Consider the following 12,543-nt stretch of genomic DNA (forward strand, 5'->3'; position numbering starts at 1 on the left):
GGAATTATTGGAGGGGCTTGCAATCTAATTCTTCCATCCTAAGATGTTTACTAAAAAGATTGAGTAATGCTGTGTGGATTTTCAGCTAAGCACCCTCAAATCTCAACTTTCTGTGGCTTCCTGGCTTTTTATAATTTCTTTTTGGCACATGACATCTTCTGAACTCTGGCTTGCTTGAGGAATGTGTGTCAAGAAGCAAGCCTTATTTACTCATTGGGAAACTGACCATCACTGAAGAATTGAGATAACTGAAGGGAGGAGAGGGAGCAGGACCACATTCTCACTCACTCACCACACAGGACACAGGCTTCTGGGCTATGGACCATTTTGCTTCCAGTATAACAACCGAAACAACACAGCAACAGACTGGCATCTAAGGGAAATGTGGCTTGTTCTGGACAATGGCTCCTTCAGCCACAAGATTTTTCTAATTCCAGAAATTACTTCCACATGGTCAGGGATGTGTAAAAATCTTGCTCCCATGAGAGAACCTTCTTTAGGGGCTGTTTTAAGACATTTTTGCTCTGTATATCAACTGTAATTGAGGCGGTTAAGTTAGGGTATAGAAAAAATGTTTTCTAGGATATTTAACCTCTTTCTCTACTTGTTACTAATCTCACTCTTAATTTTCCTACTATAGCAATTTTATGAAGGAGAGAAAATCTAAAACATCACAATAGCCCCATTTTATAAAAATGATAATGTTTTATCATAGGAGAATGTAGGCATTTTCCCAAAGTTCCATGTTTTATATTTTTTAATATTATCAGGAGAAAAATGCAGAAAACATTGGTTACTAATTCTATGTACTGGCTATTCCTATGCTGTACTTATTGTACTCCATGAAAAATATAAAATGAAGCAAAAATTTTAAAAATTGAAAATGGTATTAGAAATTATAACAAGAAAATATATAATTTCACATTGAATATCTTATTTTTATCATGTTGTGTTTTTATGTAGTCATGGCAAGAGTTAATGCTTTGCATCAGACAGCTAGAAAACGTTATATGTATTTTTTCATATTAAGTCATGGAGCAACTCTTTCCAGTAATTTTGGCAGTATCTAATTCACACATTTTAAATTAAAGCGCACAGAAATAAGCAATTTATCTGAGGTTATATTTCTCATTAGTCATAAACACAGCAAATTCTTATACGTATGTGACCCTAAGAAGTGTACCAATCTCCGATGTAGTATTTACTACTCCGTCTTGGGTGAGAAAGGTCCTGTAACTGCTTATTTCCCTTTTATTTATTTATTTTTAATTCAAACAATTCTAACCACTGCTGACTAAGTCCTGACACCATTCTAGGTATGTGTCCAAAATATTTGTTTTGATAGTAGGATGGTTTTCTCTGTACTTGCTAGTTTGCTCTATGTAAATGAATATCTCATAGAACTGTTGGAGGATATGTTATTAATGTTACCTAGCATCCGTCATAGTATTACTCAAAATGTAAGTAAGCTCTTATCATAAGGTGACATTAATGAATGAAAGAGTGAATGAAGATATCAAATGAGAAACAATAGCAGCTTCAAGAGGTTTGGAGTCTTGTAATAGGGATAGAAAATTAGTAACAGAAATGCCAGGAAACTGGTAATGTGGTGCTAGAGGACTACGCTGCAGCCTACAAATTATGCAACCCAGAGGAGCAGTGGTTTAAGTCACATCTGGCTCAGCACTGGGCCTGTAAACTTTGGGGGCTATGTGTGCTTCAATGGCAGTTTTATATAAATGTAACACATAGGTTCTGTTGATGCAGCTAAATCTTGGGCAGTAATTACAGGGAGGAACATTTAGAGAAGCCTCATAGAAGGAAGAAAAGGAGGGGAAAGGAAAGAATGTAGCAAGCAAGAAAGCAAATATCAGGGTAGCACAGGGATTAGAGTGGGAAAGAAAAGAAATGGTAAAACCAATTATATTATTATCCTAAAGATCAAAGATAGTAAGCCTCTGTACTTGTTATCAACAGTAAACTAACAGAGAATGAATTCCAGCAAATTTGAGAAGTTGACAGATTCTGATTGGCTCAGTGAAGCAGGTGAACTAGGTTTCTGGTTTATTGGACTGATTGGATTATGATGAGGTCATTAAGAAGGAACCCACGTTTCAAAGTGTGAATCCAGGCATTACCTTCTTAATCCTCATTTTCTTTATCTGTCGATTTAAGATAAAAATAATCCATGATGCCCACATTGTTCTGCAGAAGATGTGAGGGCAGTACGAAGGCAATAAGCAGACACACTTAGTTTTAAAGCATATGAGTTCGAGCACTTATTTTCCATTTTTTAATAAGATAAAGAGAACAGGTTTCATGCATTCAGTAGGTATACTTCAAGAAGAAAATAACACTTCTCTTACTACCTTCTGTCCTTTTCTCTAAGCCTCCCATCTCCCTTCTCTTCAACAGTGTTTGGGGAGGAAGTGTTACATTTACTTTGTAAAGAAAAAAGTTGTTATTTCACAGATTTTACTTCCAAGTATTCCCATTTTTGAAAAATTACTGTATACTTTCCCATTCCTATCAGTTTAACTTCCTACATATTCATTATACTTTTGTGTTTTTAATGTGTAACAAAAGTATTTTATTTACTTTTATTGATTTTTAGTTATAAGTTTTTTTTACTTTTAAATTTATGTGAAGAAACTAAGTTTCATGTATTTCATAGAGTTTTAACAATATAATGATACTTCCCAGTATTTCCTCTTCTTCCCTCCCCATTTTATTTTTATTTTAATTTTATAATGGCATATTTTACATTTGATTTACAATCTTTTGCTTATAGTTCTTGTCTGCAGTCTTGAGGAACAGTGGTTTTTCTGCCTTCTGCTTGTTGAATTCTTTCTGCAATGAAAGGTCAAGCTTGGGTTTATTTTTCTCTTAGATCCAGATTTAATTTAGTATTGTATTTTCAAGTTACTGCTTTTATTTTATAGTAGTGCTAGCTGCCATCATTCCTCCTGCTTTCTGCTTCTGTTTGGAATATTTAAAATTTCTTAAATATTAGCCTAATGATTTACAATAGCCTATGCTGTTTGACTCTTCATTAATAAAAAGGAAATTATTTCTAGTTTATTCCTTAGTATGCATCATCCTCTACGCCAATCAGAAACAGAGGTGGGAGGTGGGCACCCCCTGAATTTTGTGGAAACTTTGGTGACTGAATAAATGTAAGTGAATGGGAAAAACAAACTCTTCCACTACTAAGTGCAATCACCCACTTAGCACCCAGCTTTCTATGAAGAGAAAATTTATGATACACAGTATCTACTGCCAAGACAGTGAAGTAGCTGTTTTTAGGGTCTTAATGCCATTTTTTAAACAAAAACAAATATTCAACTTGAATATTTTCTCTAATTCCTGGGGTATCATTCTGTGATATGTCAATGCATTCCTTTTTAAATTATTATGCACACTAAAGCCATAAAAAATGTAATGTAGTTTTCTTTGTGTGACAAAGTGAGGTAGAGTTAAAGAATATGGATGTTCTGAAGAAAATAGAAATATTTTCTTGTGAAGGAAACATTTAGCACACGCACACATACACACACACCCAATTTGAAGAACATTTTCAGCTACGGAATTGAGGGCAGCAGATTAACAGCACAATTTGTCGAACCTTTGTCTGACATATATTGTTCATGCAAAATGTTACTACTAGTAGAATGATATCTCAAACCACCCCATACCAAATGCAGCACACACTACTCTTGTAACCTACGCACATACTGTTGAAGACACTCTTTTTTCTGAATAAGCAATTATGAAGCAAGCTTAGTAAATATTCAGCCAATAAACATTTAAAATCTTCTTTCAGTATGGGAACTACTTAGAGAATCAAACTTCAAATTTATTTAAAGAAAAAGAACATAGGCTCTTTTCCAAAGTTTAAACTAAGACTAGGAGATTTCTGCTTTGACTTCACTCACATTGAATACTTCAGAGTACTTGTTCCTTTTTGTCAAAATGTCAGTGCATTCATTATATGGCTTGCTCTATCTATCTATCTATGTATAATTTTTCTTGAGTGTAATTTTTCTGTTCTATAAGCAGAAAGTCACCTTGCTGTATAAAGCAGAGTAAGTGACCTTAATCCAGTTTCCTGTGTGAACCTGTGTTGTGCATGGCTGCATGTCTGTAAGCATGTGCGCACATGCGTATGTCTGTGCATGCAGAGTTAAAGCAGAAGTTCTAGGAGTTCCTCAAGCAGAGTTTTGCTCTCCTGGATACTGGGCAGATCACCCATTAGCACTGTTCACCGAGAGATGTATAAGGATGTTGTATACGGATGCCCTTTTCAGGGTAGAAAACTAACTTCCTGCAGCTTTACATTGATAGACTCCTAGGAAAGAGAGGGCAAAAGGTTTTAGTTCAGAAATGGGACCTGAATTAGTTTTGACTAGAGGCAGCTGGCATTTTAGGGAACTGGCCTGAAAGGTTATCAGTTTGAAGCACTGGGATAGCAAGAAATGTAGGCTGAGGTAGGCTTGAGGGGAAAAAAAAAATCTATATTCATTCATCTCACATCCATATCATCTCTGAGACTTTAAAGCAGGCAGAATCAAAGTCACTTCTGGCTACACCACTCTCTAAGGTGTAGAAGTCAAGACTTCTATCCCTCATGTTCCTTCTAAACCACAAAAACTAAAACTACTAGATTTCCTACTAATTTTGAGAGGTAAGGATTTTGGATAGTTTTATCTATTTTGTTTTAAAGATTTGTTTATTTTTATTGGAAAGTCAGATATACAGAGAAGAGGAGAGAGGAAGATCTTCCGTCCATTGATTCATTCCCCAAGCAAACGCAACATCTGGAAGTGAGCAAATCCAAAGCTAGAAGCCTGCAACCTCTTCTGGGTTTTTCACACAGGTGCAGGGTTCTAAGGCTTTGGACTGTCCCATCTGCCCTTCCAGGCGAGAAGCAGGGAGCTGAATGAGAAGCAGGGCAGCCGGGATTAGAACAGGTGCCCATATGGGATCCCAGTGTGTTCAAGGCAAAGACCTTAGCTGCTAGGTTTACCACATTGGGCCCAAGTATTATCTATTTTTAATAAGCAAACTTATTTAAAATTGGTAGAGCTGTTCCTGGCAACTTTATTTCATTGATTTTTATCATATTGCCTGCCTTTGCAACACACATTCATGTGAAATTACCATTGTGAGAGTTGGAGCCAGTTGCCTTTCTTAGAGTAGTCATGCAATGTCTGCTAGGCTCCTGTGTAATAGGAGAAGGGAACATTGATTTATTTTTTGTTCCAAAGATGATCTGGATATTTAGGACATTGTTTGTGGGTGATACAGAATGAGCAACTTAAAAAAGAGCCTGCTATAGATTTATTGAAATCTGAGTCCTGCCTGTGGTTGCCTTGCAGGGCCAAACCAAATTATTTTATGGGCATTACACAGCCCGAAGCCTGGACAGCACCCACCCCTGTTCTACAGAGTGTAAACATAATCAGAGATGATTTAAGGGTATTGGAGAATGCTGTCAAAAGAGTAAGGTTATCAAAATGTTATTGAACACTTAGATGACTTGGACAGCAGAAGAGTAAAACGGAAAGACGTGTGAAATGCACTCTACTCTAGTCATATTTTTCTCATAATGTGTGTTACTCTTGCCTCCAGGGAACTACCCAAAATAAGGACACTGAATGTAATTGCTAGATTTTATATCAATATTTACCAAAAAAAAAAGGCTGCATGCCTATTTCTTGTCAAATATTCCATGAATCCTTCATCTTACCCTAAACCCTTGAAAATAAAAGACAAAGTTACCAGTAATATAGGTAACATGTGGGAAAAAGTGCCTGAGAATGCTGTGGTAGGAGCAAAGCAAGGGGCAGAATTTGAGGCTATTTTCTTGGACACAAAATTTCATTTCATTTGAAGATATATTTGTCCTTTGGGTAATTCAGCCCACTAAACTGTCCCTAGAGTGACAAATAGCAGAATGAAATAGAGACAGCTAATGATAGCTTGTGTGCTCTGGAGGTTACTGAAGCACTCTGGAGAACAAGGTCAAAGCTACAACAGCAGGGGTTTCAAAGAGCAAAATCTGTGTCTGGGAATATAAAACACTGACAGGCCATGCTGGGTCAACTCCTGACACTCACTGAAACATACTAAAATTAGAAAAATGTAAATATACTCCCTTACTTTAGTAATTCTACTATTGAAATTTTATCCTAAAGAAGTGAAAGCCCTATATATATTCAAAAATGTATAAATGTGGGGCAAGATGGAGTTGAAGACTCTAACATTAACCTATGGACATAAATATAGAACTCTGATGAAACATCACATCTATAATGGACAAAAGAACCTGGGAAACTGACATCTGTCAGTTGTTACTCAATTGCATACAGGATGGCATATCCATACAATGTGTTTTATTACATTAAATTAACCTAAATCTATCACATTTAAGTGTATTTTTTCAGATTTACTAGTAAAAGAAAAGCAGCTTGCAGGCTAATGCGTATAATGTAATCCTTTAAGTCAAACTCAAAACTCTGTGTGAACGAGCACATTTTCATGAGCACAGAGAAAGTCACAAAAGATTGCAACAAGGTGTTTTTAACTGCATATTCCAGTGCGGAATGACTGAAATATAGAAGGGGTTAGGATTAATATGATAAATCATTTATACTGATAATATTTGTTGAGAGATGCTTAGGGATCAGACATTAGAGATGCAATTTCTTTACAAATGAAGCACAAAATGAATAAAACTAAATCACCAGGGGAATGGTCTACAGCTACTGACATTTTGCTTAGCCAAGAAGTTTGGAAAATACTACATCTTATAAAAGTGTCATTTTGCCTTTTATTTCTTCATTCCAACATAATCCAGTGAAAATTTGATCAAGGATCATGTTTGTCACCCAGGTATTAGGAAGGAACCACTGCCAGCAACTATTTCAGGAAACCCACACTCCAGCAGGTTGCCTACTTAACCTTTAGACAACTTAAACCCTTTGATCTGTCTTATCAGGAAGGCTTAGTAGATTTGTTCCGATTGTCTTCAATGTGGCTTTGCCTTGCTGTATCTTGTAATTTATGATTATCTCACTTTTTACTCTGGGCAATTCCTGTCTCTTGTTTTAAATTATTAATGTAGCAAAGACTGAATGAACACTATGATTAGAAGGGGCCTTCAAAAAGTTCATGGAAAATCTACATCATAAATTTCATCTATGCAAAAATTTCAATTTTTTTAAACACCAAAATACACTCATCTTTGCAATCCATGTTTCAGGGACTTTTGTGAAGCAGCTTTGTGTATAATAGGTATTGCCATCGCCACTGGTAATGCATAAGCAGAAAGGACAGGGGAGGTCATGGCACTCCTGCAGCTTATATTCTCTTGGAGTGACAACAATGGCAAGCCGATGAGTAAATAGAAAAACAGTTACACTATGATTGTGGGGAGGGCTACAGTGGAGTAAGCAGGCTAGTGTGACTAAAAGCATAGAGTTTGGGGAGGCTCTTCTACTCTATACACCCATAGAAAGAGTTCATATCAAATCCTCTTCCAGGCTAAGAATGAGTAAGCATCACCCATGTAGAGAGCTGTGTGAAGACTCACCAGGCAGAGGCACAAAAACCAGTAAAGAAGCTGGTTTTCCCAGAGACAGAAAAATGATGTCAGTTAGGCCTAAATGTAAAAGCATATGGAGAGTGACGTGAAGGTGTAAGTGGTACAAAATTATGATGGAGCAGAAGGTGTCTAGATGGTGGAGTATATGGGAAGGATTTGGATGGTCATAGAATTGGAAAGTCATTGGATGGTTCTGAAATAACTGGATGACTGGAATTTAGGAAACAGGGAAAACAATTTAGAAACAATCTAGAAAGAAATGAAGTTGCATTGACTAGGCTGTGATAGTGGCATGAGATGGAATAATCAGAGGAAGTATTAGAAGATGAAATAACTAGAATTACTGGATTAGATAGAGTGGATAGGAAAAAAGGATCCAATGCTTTCTCTGGCTTTTGACAGATCAGTAGGAGGGGACCTCAACATGTTGGAAAATGGAATTAAAAGATGATAAATATAAAGATAGTTCTCAACAAGTTTCATCAAGCTCGAGATTTCTGTAAGCAACATCATCCATGGCCACAGAACTGAGGGTCCTGGAAATATCTGATGTTCACACAGGCTTTTTTCTATTAGTAGTCTAAGTCCAAAATTGGTTGTCTTTTAGAGCATTTTTAAGATTAGAAAACAAAAGGAAGTTAGAAAGAATCAAAGCAGGCCTATAAAGTGGATACCTAATGATTTCCCACTGAAACTCTTGATATAATTTTTCTTGATACAGAACCATTTTTCTGATGTTGGAACACTCCCAACTGAAGCCTTCCATGTGTTACTCTTCTAATCGCTTTGCCTATTCTCAAGGCACTCTCGCAAAGAAATAGTTATCATTCTTTGTTCCTACAGAAAGTCAACAAGCAAACCACATTTGAGCATCTCACTCTTCCCCACCACCCCACCAAAAAAAACAAAACAAAATGAACAAGCACAAAAACACAGCTGTAACTTTCAAAAGCTATCCATCTGCAAAGGGCTGATTCTGTTGGGGCATTATCCCCAGAATTTTCATAAAGAACCCATAATTTCAATATTCTTCCACCAAAGTTTTAACATATATTTGGTATTCTTGCTTCAGTTTCAGCAGAATTCTTGTTTTTCTGATAGGGCCTATTTTCAAATCAATCTTCTTGGTGCCTTAGTTAATGGGTTATAACAAATTGGTATGAATATATTTTGGTACAAAATAATTTTGAAATCCACACATAGCTTTTTATAGTGTTCATTTACCACAGAGTTTAAAAAATTCACAAAAGATTATTTTCTGACACACAGAACGCAGAATAGAGCAGCATTTTAAAATGATGATTATTTTTCAGGTATGGTGGAATCAAGAAAATGTTCCAGTTGTGAGGAACCCTAAGGCTGATTAGCACATACCTGGAGATGTCAAGCAGGCAACTGCATTCGAGCCTCTGAGGTCAGAAAAGAAGTAGAGGCCAAAGAGTTCTTTCTAGACTCATCATTATGTGAGTGGTGTTTACAGAAAAACTACAGCTGTCACGCTTCAGCTCTAGGATGCAAGTATCTACTGTTAAGAAAGTTAATTAAGAAACAGTGAAGCCAAATCAAAACAGTCTATATTGTCTGCAATTTATTTTGAAATATGTCAGTATCCCCTGAGAGGCAGCTGATAGTTGCATAAGAAGTTGGGTCCATGCCACACATATCGGAAGTCCTGATTGAGTTCTAAGTTCTGGCTTTGGTCTAGTTGAGCCATATGGGTCACATTCATTTGGAGAATGAATCAGAATATAGAAATTTTTTGTCTCCTTTTTTCTGTTTCTCTGCCTTTCAAATGAATAAACCATTTTAAATAAGTGATCTCAACATATATACTATGATATTACATACGTTTCACAGATTGCCTCATTCTAAATTCAAAGGCAAGATGAGGCTAAATTCTTTTTAAAAAGATTTATTTATTTTAATTGAAAGGCAGATTTTCAGAGAGAAGGAGAGAAAGATCTTCCATCGGCTGGTTCTCTTCACAATGACTGGAGCTGAACCGATCCAAAGCCAGAAGCTTCTTCCAGGTCTCCTTCACAGGTGCAGGGTCCCACAGCTTTGGGCCATCCTCCACTGACTGCTTTCCCAGGCTACAAGCAGGGAACTGGAAGGAAAGTGCAGTGGCCGGGACATAAGCCAGCACACATATGGGATCCCAGCACATACAATGCACAGATTTAGTCATTAGGCCATTGAGCTGTGCTATCAACTGCTGGCCAGAAATGTCACACCTCAAATATTTTTACCTTATGTTGACATGAGAAACAGTATCAAGTGGTATTTTATTGTCAAAATTAATAGCTTGTTAATCAGCATAAGGTATATTTATAGGGCAGATTTTGTGATGTCATGAGTTAGGCAGACTGGAAGAGACAACAGAATAAAATATTGAAATATTGAAGGAAAATATTTCAAACATTGAAAGGAAGAAGCAAAAAAAAAAGATAAAATATTGGTTTCAAAGACAGTAGGAAAGGAGATTTATGCAGTCAAAATAAGAAATATTTCTATCACTTGTTATTTTTGCTATGAGGCCACATGAACTGACCACATAGCTCCCTGGTGATCCCTGGCTAGGGTAAAAATGATGGTTACTGGTACTGCACCATGTTCAAACATAGCCCCTAGAGAGTCTTTTGTAATTTGTAAGCAATTCAATCGCATTGTGGTTTTCAATCTGGAAAAAAAGAATGAGCTCAGAAACAGTCCAACGGTTCTAGTGTGATGCAGGTCCTTGTGAATATTACAAGAGGTAATATACAGCCTGAAAACCACAGGGGGGACCCTTGGAGAACACCATTATCCTGGTGGAAAAAATAAACACGTTTTTGGCCAAATTTCCATTGTGATCAAGGAAAATTTGCTGAAGAAACAGAACTAATCCACAGAGAATTGTGAAATTGAAGAGAGTCACATTACCCACAACTTGTCATTGAGCCAAAACAAATGAAATACTTAGAATTTCTTTCCCATAGGTATCTAAGGGAAAGTGGGAATTTAACCATAAATACCTCCTTTGCTAAAAGGGTATCATGATTTTGATCATGTGTGGTTTCTAGAACAGTAACATGAGGTGTGCATATTAGTAAAATTTTCTTTCATAACTAAAATCAAATATTGAAAAAAAACCCACCTGGGTCCCCTTGCATGGATGACAGGGGTCTGATGCTTAACCTATCACGTTGTCTTCACAGGCACATTGACAGGCATTTGGATTGGATGCCAAACAGGTGGGAATATCAGTGGTACACCAATATGGGGATGCTGATTAGCAAACTATAGCTTAACCCACCGAACCACAGCATGGATCTCCAAAACCCAACTTTTTCTTATTACCAACTTCCTACACATTTTCTTAGCAAGTAAAGTGAAAGAGTAAAGCAGTCATTTTAGTTAGACTCATGCCCCAACTACTTCTGTTAGATCTCTGAGTTTGAATTTCTAAGTATTAGCTTCTTTAAAAAAATGTTAGAACATTAGGCTGTTAAAAAAAAATAAACCTACTGAAACCACATGGCCAACCTAAGTACCAGGCAGAGCCATTTGCCTTGCACTGAAAAATGATGTGACTTTCCCTACAAATAGACTTAAGGGGCCCAGTGTGGTAGCCTAGCAGCTGAAGTCCTCATCTTTCATGCATTTGAATCCTATGCTGCCCCGCTTCTAATCCAGCTCCCTGCTTGTGGCCTGGGAGGGCAGTGGAGAATAGCCCATAAAACCTGGGACCCTACTCCCACATGGGAGACCTGCAAGAGGCTCTAGGCTCCCGACTTCAGATTGGCTCAGCTCTGGCCATTGCAGCCACTTGGGGAGTAAATCAGCAGACAGAAGATGTTCCTTTTTGTTTTTCCTCTTCTCTGTATATCTAACTTTCCAACAAAAATAAATCTTTTTTTTAAAAAAAGGGATTAAGAATGTTTGAGCATTAAGGCACACATTCATTCAGGGAAGAAAATTCAGCTTTAGTTGTTGGTATTGGGCAATCTTTGTGGTTCAGGTAAGCACTCACTGACAAATCCAAAGGTACCTAGGAAACAAGTGCTCCTTTGGAGTGCAGACTTCCATGGCAAAGACTTAATAGAAATATCTGTGGACATTTTTAAGTTTTGCAAGGCTTTGTAAAGTGTGTATGCTGTACCACAGTGTCACTTTGAAGTTTTGGTAATTGTTGTTTTAACACAGTGCAAGGAGTTAGTGATATGATCACATTCCTGATGGGAAACCCCAGACAGTTTGCAGTTCAAAGTCCATGGGCAACCTTCCCCAAAGTCCTGCTCTCTTGTCCCTTTGAGAAACAGCAGAGCACTAATTAGGGGAGCAGATCCTGTATCGTACGGCATTCTCACCATTTGTCTCTTCCTATCACACTGTCTATTCTTCCTTTCCATCTACTCGCTGTGTGATATTGATCACACTCGCTGTGTGATATTGACAGAAGGATCTCTTTGTGCTTCAGGACTTGTTGTCTGTAAATATCAAGCTCCTTAAGCTGTTATGGGACATCATGAGCTCCATCTTGGGCATTTTGTTGCTGTGACTTCACTGAGCTGTTCCCAACAGGATCTGTGATAAGAGACTACATGGAAGATTCCAAGGCAGAATCTCCCCGAGGGAAGAAGGGATTTGGAGTATTGACCTGTGCTCAACGCCACAGAAGTCACAGAAGTCAGGGGAAGTGACTTTGTTTTCCAGTATGTGATAGAGTTATGGTGGTTTCAGGATTTCAATCATTCTGGGCCTGATGGCCACTCACTGGTAAGGAAAAAAAGAGCAATGAAGTGAAATAAAGAGCTTGCTGAACAGGAGCTTTCTAAATATTGTCTTGAGTATATAACAAAGATGATGGGAATCAAGGAAGAGTCAGGGTGTACATTTCTCTTGAATTTCACTAAAACTTATATATTAAGTGTGTGTGTATAGACATATACATAGCA

The 12,543-nt window shown here is 37.3% G+C and overlaps 1 long non-coding RNA gene across 1 annotated transcript in view; it reads left to right on the forward strand.

Annotated features, from left to right (window-relative positions):
* Positions 1–12,192, forward strand: part of LOC121157062 — a 196,391-nt gene extending 184,199 nt beyond the window's left edge. The window contains exon 6 of the long non-coding RNA XR_005883980.1: positions 12,170–12,192. This is a non-coding gene — a long non-coding RNA (uncharacterized LOC121157062). The remainder of the gene's footprint in view (positions 1–12,169) is intronic.
* The last annotated feature ends 351 nt before the right edge of the window (positions 12,193–12,543 follow it).

Source organism: Ochotona curzoniae, unplaced genomic scaffold, assembly GCF_017591425.1.
Source record: "Ochotona curzoniae isolate NIBS_2020 unplaced genomic scaffold, NIBS_Ocur_1.0 contig_1014, whole genome shotgun sequence".
Classification (NCBI taxonomy): domain Eukaryota; kingdom Metazoa; phylum Chordata; class Mammalia; order Lagomorpha; family Ochotonidae; genus Ochotona; species Ochotona curzoniae.